This window comes from Anas acuta, chromosome 3 (assembly GCF_963932015.1).
Source record: "Anas acuta chromosome 3, bAnaAcu1.1, whole genome shotgun sequence".
NCBI classification, from domain to species: Eukaryota; Metazoa; Chordata; class Aves; order Anseriformes; family Anatidae; genus Anas; species Anas acuta.
In genome coordinates, this window is record NC_088981.1 from 36,669,118 (window position 1) to 36,682,549 (window position 13,432).

The window sequence follows — 13,432 nt, forward strand, 5'->3', positions numbered from 1 at the left end:
CCAAGCAACACGCTGCACTGCAGCAGGAGCACCAGTGTGCCTTGCCTTTGCTTTAATGACGGTGCTGCAGGCATGTGGTAACAATAGCAAGGGTCGTGTGGGGTTGCCTGCTGCCTCCTCATGCCCTCAGCACGACAATGTATGCACTCACAACACTGTAAAATGTACTCCAGCAACCCCTGTGAAACCAGGGGGAGAGCTCGGTGCCCAACAACCTGCTTCAGCATCCTGGAAATTTCCTCTCTGCTTCTGAAACATGCGCACACAGCCGTAATGCTGATGCAGAGGGGACGGGGCATGCACCATGCAGACCCAAGTGCAGTCACAGGCAATGACAAGGTGGATTTCATTGCTTCTTTTCATCTTGTGAAAGAAGACATGCAAAGGACAGGGCCCATTAGCCCCTGTGAGCGCTCTGCAGGGCAGCCCTGGCTGAGCACTGCTGCCAGCCATGGGGATCAAGGGTGCAACGAGGTGAGAAGGGCCCAAGTGTTCTCTGGTCTTTCCAGGCCCAGTTATCCTACGGATGTGTGTTACATTTGCATTGTGGCTGATCAAGAGGGGGAAATTACAGCCTGGTAGCTGGAAAGGGAAAATTCCCATGCAGCACAACTGAGAGGAATAACCTTGGACCGTCAGATGCAATCGGGTTCAGGTATGATAATGGCGCTAAGCTTTGCCCTATTAACCGCTCGATAGAGCAGCTGGGCTGGTAGATCCTGCGATGATATCTGAAGTCGTGTTTAAGATAATGTGGGTTTTTTGTCCAACACAGGGCTCTTCATCAGCCTGAGCACGCCCAGCGGTGTGTGAGGGAACACCCAGGGCCCGCTGGGCCCTGCCTGGGAGGAGCAGTCGCAGTGCCGAGCCCCGCTGGGTGCCCGTCCCTCGGCAGCCTGCTTGGCATGCAAAGATGCCTTTTCTGCGGTGAAAAGGGTTTGATTCACCCAGGCTGAGATCGCTTTTATTAGCATGGCTAAAACGCCAAGAGCATATACCGCTGATAACCTTCTGTTCGGTCAGATCATCTGCTACATATGTGATCCTAGCAGAGGTGATTTGGAGAGGTGTGTTTATTGCTTTGCACTTTAGCAGATACGGATGTTCCTGGCAGTTTCACAAACACGTCCTTGGTTAAAGTCTGTTGCTAGGCAATCGTTTCAGATAAGGAATACATACAAATCCCTGAATGCTCAATTTTTAGAGCTGTGGGCACTCCGAAGAGGTGTGTAGCAGGGTCCTGCGTTTGTCCAGAGCACTCAAAATGAATTTTAATCTTTGTTGGCCTGGGAACACCACCAAATTGTAAGAATCTGCGGGATATCCCCCTCCTGCATCCAGCCAGCTGCAGAATAGGCAGGTCGGGTGAGCAACCAGCCCCACTCCCTGCCACAGGGGATAAGGTACAGAAAGGACAGCGCCCGCCCAGGACTGCTCAGGGCAGGCTCTTGCACAGGGAGATGACAGGCAGGGATCACTCGCTACCCCTCTGTCTGCTTCTGTGCGTGTGATCCATGCAGCCCCTGCAGCTAGGGGCCACCTCAGGAGGTCACCTCACTCCTGTCACCCACACGCCTCGTGACCACCAGTCACTGACGCCCTTGGTAAGCCAAGGGGAGCCTTGCCACGGTGGCTCTGTTGCTTAAATTTCACAGATCACGTCTACAACTTGGGTGGATTTCATCTAAAAACAAACCTGCTTCTCCGTTCCCACCTGCCCCATAGCTTTAGGCCACCCAGTTTTCACTTGTGCAGACCTGAGCAGATTTCTCCACCTTACAGTCTGTCTTTGGGGCTTCCAAGCAATGCTGCTGGGAAGGGGCGAGCAGCACCGCTGCTTTCAGCAGCAGGCTCGCAGAAAACCGTCTGGTCATCTCCTCTCCTGGTTTCTCCTCCGTGCACGAGGCCGGAGCTACGAGCTGAGTGAGCTTGGCAGCAGCGCTGGCTTTGCGCTGACTTGACACATAGGAAGCAAATAGAGTCATAAAGTATATGTGGCAGCGTGATGCGCACCGAAGCGATCCGGGGGGTAGTGTTTCCAGCGACTGTATTCTTAGTAACGGAGAGCAACGGCCTGCCCACTTTCACTCCAGCGAGTTACAGCACCCGCCAGGGAGCCTGATGGCAGCAGGGCCCAGTCCTGTCCCCACAGGGCCGGGGGCTGTGTGGGCAATGCCCCGCGCCCCGATCCCGCTGACGGGGGCCCCACGCTGCAGGCTGCTTCACGGCAGCACGGAGGAAAGCATGCCCGAGAAATGACTGTGCTCCCCCGGGAGTTAGGAGGGACCGGCCCGGCTAAAATGAGAGGAGAAAGTTTTCTACCCGCGTAGCTACTAACTCTTTATTTGGAAATACAGGCGCTGTTTGTCTGGCGCTTCTTGGAGCTTTGGCTTAATATTAAAATGACCTCCGCGCAAACCCCGGAGGAGAAGAGAGGAGCTGCAGCTTGCTTTCCATCAGCTCTCGCCTCACAGCAGAGGCTCCAAAACTGGGCCGCAGCCGCCCTCCCTGGTGCGGCCCCAGCGGGAGCGGCCGCCTTTCCCTCCATGAGGCCGCGGCCTCCTGACCCACCCCGCTCCAGCCCCCTTCCAGCACAGGTTGCTCCAGCACGGTCCCGTGGGGTTTTGGCTGTTTCCAAGCGTGTAACCCCCCCACCACAGCCTCTTGGGGAAAGCTGCTCCAGTGCCTGACCACCCCAAGTGAATGAAGTTTGGTTTTTAAAGGGAATTTCTTGTGTTTCGCTGCCGCCACCAGCAGAGCCGTCATCTGAGCCACGCCGGGAGCCCTTTGATCGTGGATGTGCCCGGGGAGGGCAGGGCTCCTTCCTTCTCCTGCTGTTCCCTGGGTGCCGTGTTTGTCCCCACAGCAGCCAGCTGCAGGCAGCAGGAAGTAGGGCTATCTGCTCGGCTCCCCGTGGGTTTCAATGTCTGCTCACATACTTATGGGCACGAGAGTTTATATATGCAAAACCTAATTCGAAGCGCGGGCCCATCCACTTAGCGAGTGTTTTACAACCTCTGGTCGCAGGGTTCAGTCCTACCTTTGCACTTTGCTGCCTCTATCAAGATGCCCATGAAGGCACCTCGGTGGTGCCCTGCCTCTTCTCCAAGTTACTTTTTAACCTGATAAGAATACAATTATCATATGGCCTCTAACGCCCAAGAACATAAATGCTTGGGCTGCAAGAGCTTTCCTGTGTGTTCGCCAGGAAGGCTTTGATCATGGTGGTTACTTTTGGTGTACCCAACACCACTCAATACATCCCCAATTTTCCTGTCCCTGTATCAAACACTGCGTGTGAGGGAGCCTAGAATAACAGCTGCTGCCTCTCATGTCAACCGAGAGGAGCACAGGACGCTGAAGTGTCTGGTTTCTCATCACTTATGGGATGGATAAAAGTATCTCTTGTACTGACTAGTGCATCAAATATGAATGATGCGGATAGAGTGGCTGTTTACACACAGTGATCTATTTTAGTTAAATTGAAAACACACACAGGGGAGTGTTTCAGCGTTGCGGATAGAAAACAGTGGAAACCTTTTTTTTGTTTTGTCTTTTCTGCTTGCCAGTGACAACTGGTTCTCAGGGGTACTCAGCCTGCAGCTGGGAGAGGATGAGCTCTGTTCTTTTAGGACAAAAATCCAGGGATCGATCGCTATCCAGCCAGATCTCACCAAACCGAGGAAGGGGTGCTTGCCTCCCTTTATCATGCTAATTTTACCTTAATACTCCAATCTTTTGTACAGTGTTCACATAAGCATTTACAAAGCTGGTCCCTCTGGAGGATGACAGCAATTGTTTTGCTTAATGTTTAATGGCTTCCTCTCCCTCTGGACTCCGTGCCAGTGCAGCTTGTAATGAACAAGCTCTGGAAGGATATTATAGCCTCACTTCATCTATTAGGACACTTTACATAGAAATGTATTTTGCACCACCATGAATTATACAAACACACAAATTAAAGATACATATGCAATAACTGCACACACAGAGCATTGTCTGCAGCAAACTCATTAGCAGAATGAATTACTCGGCAGAAAATCACTTAACCTTTGTAGATTTCCTGGTACCATGTGTATTAATGCTGTTGCTTTGCTTTGAGGTAATGTCGCTCTGTTATCTAAAAACATGCTCCAGATTTGAAAATTAATGTTACAACATGGAGGTTTCCTCTGAACACGCTAATTATATAGGAAGCAAGACGTGAGTTCTTGTTTGCTTTCCCCTATCTCCTGTGTGCAAAGACTTCTGAAACCAGAACCAAACGATGCAGGGCTAAATTCGTTTTGAGGAGGAAAAGATAAAAAACGAAATAAAGGGCTTTGGTTTCCATGGGTAAATGTTGATCACAAGTGGAAAGCTTCACTGCATAATCCTCATCAGGATTTGCCTGCAGGGCTCAGTGGCTAATGTTTTGCTGTGGAAAATATTTCTCTAGCAGCAAAAAGAGATGGGGGAAAATAGCAGAAGAACTGCTTTGGTTAGAAAAACAATGCTCAATGTGCACATGGCTCTGTCAGGAAGGCTGCTAGCAGGAATATGGCAACTGGAGTGATTTTGCAAGTAGTCAAAAACAGGATGCATCAGGAATAGCACACCAAGGGCCGAGGAATCCGCATGGAAACGCACTGCTGCAGGAAGCTCTGTGTGTGGGGAGACCTCAGCGGGTAGGTATTTTTGGTGGCAAAGCATCTCTGAAGCTTTGTGTGGGATTTTTGTGAGAACGGCTGTGCAGCTGGCGATTTCAAGAGGTGTTGGTGACCTGACTTCTGACTCGTTCAGAGGTAAGGCGATCGATGGCCCTGCTGTTTGGTGGGAGCAGAAACTGGGTTTTGTTGCAGAAATTGGGTTTTGTTGGCCCCAGAAACTGGGGAGAAGCGGCTGCAGGTGTCTGTCGGGGCGGGTAACCCACTTGGCAGCATGCTGCTGGCTGCCTTGCATGGGCACCGTGAAAGAAAAGCAATGGGAAAAAAAAAAAAAAAAAAAGGCTAAATAATAGGTGTTAAGTTTGCAGGCTTGTTTCAGGGCCATGCTGATGGAAATGAAAGTAGACGGCGATCCTGACAGGCACTAGACCAGATTGATGTTCCCTGAAGCCGTTGTAATTACTGTTTCCTAAAGCCGTTGTATGTGGGATTTGTGGGGTCTGATGTTGCTTCTGTGGCACAGAGTTGATTCTAGTTTTGTTGGCAAAGCAACGTTGTTGTTTCCAGGTTGGATGCTGTATCACCCTTCTATCTTAGATAGCTGTAATTATAACCCTGCAGAGCACGTTAGCAGAGAGCGAAGGTTATTGATTCCCACTGATACATTCCAGGTGATATTGGTACAAATGGCACGAAACTTTGGCCTCGAGGGGAAAACTTCAGCAGAAGGCTACCTGGAATAATTAAACCAATCGTACAAGCTGTGTCATCCTGAGATGAACCAACACACAATATTAACCTGGCTGAAACTCCAGCCTCCTCATGGAACCAGCGCCCTGAGCTGCCTGAAAAGGCTGGCACCTGGCTGGTGTCAGGCCTGAATCCTGCTCTGGCTGTCAGCATCGCTCAGCTTTGCAACTAGCGAGCTGTGGAGTGAGTAGTGAAAAACTCAGTATTCGCTGTGTCTGCACATTGGCATTACCTGCTGCTTTAGCCTCTGTCCTTTACATCTAGACGTTGTGAATTCGGTGTGGTGTACTTGCTGGTAGGGGAAAAGAGCCTTGGGTACAGGGACACTGGCAGTGAAGTAAGCAGAAGGTCTGGGAGGGGGCAGGGGAGGAACCAAGGTGATGAAGAAAGGACAGTCTGAATCCCCCAAATCTCTGCGTGCTGCTTTTCACTTGCTGCAAGAAAGCAGCTTCTAAGAAACTGCTAATTTAGCGAGGCCGTGGATCAACAGACTTCAGCCTCCTATGAATTATGTGAGTGCTCTTATTTATTGCTGGAGGTTACAACAGGTTAACTCTGTGTATCGGGATCAGGAGATTTCTCAAGAGCAATATAAAGTGCTTCACATATGGGCTGAGCAACTGAACTGTAGAGTCTGTAAAGGCTCCTGATCCAAAAGCTGTAATTTGCAGAGACAAATGAAGCAAGGTTATTTATTCCTGGTGGAGGCTTACAAGAACATACATTGTACCTACTTAGATTTATTTATTTTTTTTTCTATAAGAGGAATGGGAGAAGAAGATGATACTGAAGTAGACTAGCATCATGTCATCCTTCCTATAAGAAAGAAAAAAAACATCAAAACACAAATTTCTGAATTGCTCTTCTGGTGAAACCAGATCAGCTCTGATTTTGAAAGAGGTCACTGTCCCGGAGTTAGAGCACACTGCTTCGTAAGTTGAAGCTAAAACATAACCGTGTATCTTACCAGCATTATTGTAACTATACTCCTCAACTATAACAGCAGAATTCAAGATTTGGGCAAAAGCGCTTGCCAGCTACTGAGCAACTCTTTGTGTTTCAGTTTTTGCACAGGGAAGTTGCAGAACCCACTGTATGTTAATGAATATTGCTGTTTGCATTGTAGGTTGGCAACAGTGCTTTTTTTTCATGTGGGATAGTTGGACGCACGGCTGCTTAGTTAGCATTTTAGTTTCCCTCGCATAGTTATCAACATGAGTGAAAATATTCATACGCGGATTTGAGCAAGTGGAGCCACTGTCATATCAGTTGCTCAAATGTTCAGAGAGGTGTAAGTTGAAGACATTTTTCAGCTGTGTAAAAGAGCTTTTATCCCCTAATTCCATAGTGAATGGTGAGTCCTATAAGATGAATCCTCCATCTGCTCTTTTGTAAACCATGTATGCTCCTCGTTTTTACAGATGCTTGGGTTTTCTGTTTTTATTTTTCATAATGCTCTTCCACACGCACACTTTCCCATCTCCCACCTCACCCTCCCAAATGCAATCATCGCTCTGCATGATTGACCTAAGTGATCACCATGGTTTCCAAGTCAATTCAGGTCCCTGAAGAGGACTTTTAATTAAGAAGCTCTAATAGGATCTAGGAGAAAACTTGTAAGTCACTGGTCTTCAGGCTGAGAGCTACAGATCCCGGGGGTGTCTGTGGCCAACCAGCAAGGCACCCTAAGCATGTCCTTTCCAGGAAGGTCGTATCCTACACGGAAATCTGCATACGTACATTTACAGATCTAGACATCTGCTGGAAGATTCCTAGGGAGCACAAAAAGTGGAAAAAGTCTTAAATAGGCTGCTTTTGAGAAATGGTAGTCACTGAGAGAGCAGTGAGGTGAGGGCTGGGCTGCACAGCAGTGGCTCTTTGTGTCCAGGCACATGTTTGAGCCAGCCAGGCTTAAATCACCATCGCCTGAATTGCAGATGAGTACATGGATGGGATTTCCAAAAGCACTTGATATTGGTCTGTATTTACGTGGCAGGAACAACCCCACCTTGTGTGCATGGGCACATATGAAGCAGTGTGTGCTGGTGTTTACTCAGCATCTCATTACCCTCCAGAAAAAAACCTGTGCTGGCTGATGTGGTGCTTGGTAATGCCATGCAGAAGCACTCCAGGATGCTTTCGCACCGGGAGCTCCAGCACTGGCTACAAAGGAGAACAAGAAGTGAGACTGGAGAACATTTTGGACCCTTTTCAAGCCTGGTATTCGCTGAAAAGCAAAGTTCCAGAAAACTGGAGGTGCATAAAAACTTGAGATAACTTTGGTGAATTGTTCTTGGCCGGAAGACAAAATGGAAAATTTAAATGTTCTGTGTAGATTGTTTTAGGACTAAACATCTTGAATTTCTCTTTCAAAATGCTCTCCCTTCTGGCAATTCTCTCAAAACTTCTGGTCATATAAATCCGAGTTATTGAAGATACTGCTTGAGGACTCCTGTCAGAACAATATTTTTTTAATTGGAATTTTTTTTTAAGCTCTATTTAGTTGAAAATCTCCAAAGTTTTCCTTTGGAATGAAGCTTGAAACAAATTATTTTCTTTCAGCTTATTACTACTCGCTTAGCTGTCTGAACAAAAAGTGCTATGCGAGTTCCCAAGAGGGGATGATGGGAAGTTCGAAAAGAGAAGAAATTGTCAAATAAAAGATTCAGTCGTGGTAAGTGAGCCCCTCGACACGGCAGGGTCCAGGCCGGGACTGCTTGTGCCGAGGTGCCCGTGACTCCTGGCTGCAGCACTCCCCGTGCCTGACATGTGCTGCTCTAGTGATTCACAGAGCAAGGAGCCTTAAATACAGCACTAATGCAACCTGTGGGCTGAGCCCTCCCTCAGCTCCCCTGCCAAACCCCAAAATCAGCAATTTGACCAGTTTTGCAGAGAGCAGCAGCCCTGGCTTGGCCGGGCTCGCAGCAGACCTGGTTTGTATCCGCTGCAAAGGGGGATGCGGCACCTCCCTGCTGCCCTCTGGAAAACCCTTCCTATCCTCCAAGGAGGAATAAGAGCGGCACTATTGTAACTGGGAAATGAATTGCTTACTTTCTGGATTTGGCAGCTTCCTGTTTCGGAAACCTGAGATACTGACTCCAATTTCTGCTTGCTGCCAGCCCAGGAGGAGGGGATCCAAGGCCGCACATCCCGTGAGGCAGCGGTCCATTTGCTAACCGTGCCTGCCGGACAATGCCACTTACACCGGCCACAAAAACACCCCGAACCTGTGCTGCCCAGAAAATCACCACGGCCTTGAACTCCCATCCTTCTGGAGCAGCTCCCGGCACTGCGCATTCAGACGGCGTACGCTGGCCTCTCTCACAGGGCAGCGAAATACAGGACTGCTTGTTACTGATTAATTTATGAACATGCCAGTTTCCAGACCTAATTATGATATTGTGAGCAGCTGCATTATAAAAAAGATGTCTGACTTGCCATACATAATGTAATGGATCTTTTGCTTCAAGGACTCCGCTGCCCTTTGAAAGTCAATGAGGGCGGGATGCGGGCCTGGCATCGCCGCGGGTGTGCTGCGGCAGCGTGGTCCCGGGGCTGTCACGATGCATTTGGCTCCCCGGCCGCGGTGTGGGGTGGGGTGGGGGAAGGATTAAGGTTCAGAGCCGCCTGTGCAGCCAGGAGGATGTCAAGGGGCTGCTCCGCGGTCTGTTTTCGCGTGTTTCTGTCAGAAGTGCTGGTAAAGTTGGGCTTTGCCTCCGCGAGAGCTTTTTAGTAAGGAAAATGTCCTTTACTTTACAACATAGTGATTCCTCTTCTGCTGCTTCAGGACACGTTACTGCTCTGTAAAACCAACATCTGTCCCATCTGCATGGCCAGGCCGGTCTGCCCAGCAGCTGCATCAGCTTTGAATGGGATCCGAGACGAGGCTGGCAGCTCGGCACACTCAGGGGAATGACCTGCAGGGGTTTTCCCTCCGTGATTCAACACTTTCTTACCTTGGAGCACTGAGAAAGCCTTTGGGTCTTGCCCTTCGGCCGATGGACCTGTGGGGACACTTTTGGCTGGGAGATGCAGCTCTTTGTTTTAGAGACAATGACTGCAGAGGAGATTGGTTTGACAGCCAGAGCTAAGTGAAATGCTTTCGTGGCTGCAGATGGCAACTGCATAAACTGGTGATACCTACTGCTACTTTCTCTAACACCAGTGGGTTATGTGCATTTTTTGGTGACACCTCCTGAGGGATGTGGCTGAAGACAGAGTCAACATTGCTGCTTTCCTGGCTCCACGAAAACCTGACAGCCAGAGACAGGAGTGCAAGACAGCATCTGGGCTGCGGGGACGCTTCCCATTTCTTCCCTCTCTGCGCACGGGACTGCTAAACATCCAGGCTTCACACCAGGCAGGAATTTGGCACAGATATCGGAGTGAGTTTTCCCCATTCAGCAGCAGAAAGACAGAAGCAGAGGTGTGATTAGGTTATTAAAAGATATTCTTAAAAGATACTCTTTCAAGAGTACCATGTTCAATTGCTACCAAAGTGCAACTGCCTTCTCCAGCATGGGAAGGAGCCCACACACATGGGAGTGCCCAACCCACCTGGAGCAAATCTGAGGGGGAAAATGCTTATTTCTGCCCATTTAAACAAAGGGAATATCAAGCACCTGTGTGATGCAGCAAGGCCAACTTGCCATGCACTCTAGTGAAGTTGAAATCGAGGAGGAGTAGCCAAGCCTATTTTCTTTGCGAGTTGCCCCTAAGTGGGGACTGAACAACCCAGTTCTTCAGGTCCAGTTTGGGTTCCTCCCCCTGTCCCCACGGACACCCCAGCCATTGGTTTGCTTCCTTTCTCCATATGGGAAAGAGGGGAAAAAGCCAGAGCTGGTGTTTGCTTCCATTTCCAGCTTTTAAGGCTTTGCTGTAACCATTGAAGGACTTAGAGGAACCCTGTCCTGCTCGAGCTGTGCTGAATGCAGGCATAACCCGAGCAGCCAGCTAGGAAGAACTGCTCTTCAAAAATCCTTCCCTTAATCTGAGCAGGACACTAAGGGTCTGGCTTTTTTTAAGGCCCTTTTGAAGCTTGCCCAGAAGATTAACGTGTAAATGCAAAGAATGCTCTGGAAGCTCTTGAATGGAGATAGCTCTTTCCAAATGGCCATGGGATTAAACTGATTGTAGAAAAAAAAATAAAGAGATAATTAATGGCATCGTGGCCAAAATAAGGTGAGTCCCTAAACAAGATGACTTAGTATTTGCATATGACCTTGATGTTAGTTTCTCACACTACCTTTGTTTATTTTTACTGGAAGAAGCACAAGAAAAGCACGATGCTCGCTTAAATCTGCATGAACCCAAACATCTGAAGCTACGCTGCTCCTTTTTCCTGGCTCTCTTCCTCTCCGAGGGCACGCTGCTTGCATGCTCACTCCCGTTTTTCCCATGAACTGCAGGGTGTAGGCCCAAATGCCCTTTGCAACTGGTAACTTGCTAGGCACACTGGGTTCCAGTTAGTTACTTGTTTCATAATGCCTCAAGTATCTGTGGCATGAATATATTAAAAGCACTGAAAATGGCAGGAAATAACTATGCATGAGGAGCATTTTTTTTTTCCACAGGGTCAATTTTATTCATCTGCCGAAAACATCTCCCAACAAGAAGAAATGTTAAGTTACACGGAAAAACGACCGCAAGAACCGCGTTAACAGCGTCTGGGCGGCACTGCCGGGTGTGAAACGCGCCCCGGTGCCAAAGCTGGAGGTGCACGCTCTGCTCTGCAGTGGCGTGGTGCCGTGGTCCCTTTCGGCGGTGTTAGCTACAGACTGGCACGTCTTTCTGGGGGGAGGATGAGCTGGGTCTCTTAAGACCCAGTGGCCAGGCCGGGATAAGAGCTGGAAGGGTGGGAGAGCGCCCAGGGCACCCGGCCGGCACTGCAGCTGTCCCTCTGGGCACGGAGCAGCTCTCCTCTGCCACACACAGGGCCTGTGGGGGGGAGAGGAGTCCCAGCCACACACACACTCCTTGAATGACTGCCGAACGTGCCTGTAACACAGAGCAGTCCCAGACAATTATCGCTGCGCCGAGCCTGCTCTGGGGAGCCTTGCTTTCCTGGGCCGAATTGCAACTCTTGAATCTCGGTGGGTTTGGCTGAAAAAAGATCACGGCACTGGTCTGTTTTCACTGACGGCTGTTTCCCGCTCTGTTGTCATTAAAGCAAAATATAAAGAAGGCAAACTCTGGCTTCACTGAGACTGGTAAAAAATGGGGCTTCGGGGGGATAAGTGCAATTCACACCGCAGCAGCCAGTGCTGTGCCTACCTTGGTTCTCAGCCAGTGAATTTTAAAGCAAACACCCTCCAGGACTGTTCTCCATTTGGATTTATTAGTCATTACCAAGAACAGATAATTAGCACTTCTGAAACATTGTGATAATCGGTAGCAGGAACTGTTACCCATAGAAACGGGCTGGGGTGCTGGTGCAGCGCAGGAACACGGCAGCTCTGCTCTGGGCACGGCGCCCCTCCTGTCCTCTGGACGGAGCAAGGACTCTGGTGGGCACTGCCTCAGCTGGAGGAAATGCTCATAAATACCAGCACGCTCATAAATACCAGCATCCGCGGAGGGGATGCCAGTTTACACAGGCTAAGGCAGGGAGTGGGGTCACTCCTTGGCTGCTGGGCTTCTCCTATCCACCTGCAGGCCGACTGACTGTTGGTACCACAGGTGCAAACCTGGCTGGTTAAAGGCACTGGCAAATATTGCTCCTTCACTGTGCAGCAGAAAAATAAGAGCTAGGTAGTTTCCTTTTGCCGTTTTTTATCTTTTCCCTGCTGACTCAAAGGAAAATAACCCTGTGGTGGAATGAAGGGAACCGGGCCGCACCTCGATCCTTCAGACAATGATGCTATTTTTTCCCCTCTTCTTTCTAAATTGATGAGAAAACTGTTGGACTCAAGTCAGCACTAAGGCTCCAGAATCAGTACTTCCCTTATTATTCCCCAAACTTCCATTACTTATAATCATCTGTAATATTCATACGAGGGATGGGATATAAATCTCATGTGCTTAGTCTAAAACCCTAAGCATTAAGCATGCCGGGCTTCCTGCTATGCAAAGGAATATTACTTAATCAGCTCAGAGGAGTGGGTCTATTAGATTTATCAGTGTTGGTATCTAAATAAATACTAGAATGCATAGGCATGTTTGTAGTCTTTGTTTTTGTTTATCTGTACCTGAAAGTAAAAAATCCATGCTTAAGAACAAGTGCGGATGGAGGATCTACCCCCGAAATACTTGCAAGTCTGTAAACACCGCCTCCTCCCTGCCCTGTGCAGAGCACTTTAGGGCAGTATAACCTCAGTCTCTAAACCTCAAAGTATTAGGAAGAAAACACAGAAATGTACCAGCAACCTTACAGAAATGCACTGTTCCAGCGAACGTGCTGTGTGCCCAGCAAATCCTGGGGCCAAGTCCAAATCCATCACTGAGGAAGAGCTGTGTCTGCAGCTGGTGTCGGGGCTGTGATGTGGAGATGCCTCACCTGTGTAACCCCTCTTGATGCTGACGGGAGCTGCGTCTTGTGGCAGCAGAGCACCTCAGGGCTGCGATTCCTGTGCCAGTGCCACCCCCAGGGGCACAGAGCAGCTGCAGGGCCAGCACCCGGCTGGCTGATGGACACAAAGCACCCGCGCACCTCTGCACCTCTCCTGGGAAGACGGGTGCTGTGGAGGTCCCGGTGCCACCGAGATGAAGCTCCCTCCCTCGATGTGCTGGTGGCAGCTCAGGAGCTACACATGCAGAAATAACGAGGTCTGCGAGCAGCTGCTTGTCTGCTGTTACTGACCTCTTACCACAGAGATTGCCAGAACAGTCACAGGGACCGAGGCACGGCTTGGACTCAGAGAGCTGTCTGGTTCACGGGGGTTACCATGGCAGTGCCCTGCAGACATATGCTGCAGAGGAAGGCGGAGATGTCAGACCACAGGGACTCTTCTGTGTCTTAGACAGAAGGCTCATCTTGGTGGAAACCTGCCTCTGGCCTGAGGAGCCTCGGCTGGGGCCTGTGTGCCACGGAGAAGCTG

At 49.5% G+C, this 13,432-nt stretch overlaps 1 long non-coding RNA gene across 1 annotated transcript; it reads left to right on the forward strand.

The window, feature by feature from the left end:
- Positions 1 to 265: 265 nt before the first annotated feature.
- On the forward strand, positions 266 to 12,545 carry LOC137853843 (uncharacterized). Its single transcript, XR_011094764.1, has 2 exons — positions 266 to 10,577; positions 10,970 to 12,545. It is a non-coding gene; the product is annotated as an uncharacterized lncRNA (long non-coding RNA).
- Positions 12,546 to 13,432: the final 887 nt, after the last annotated feature.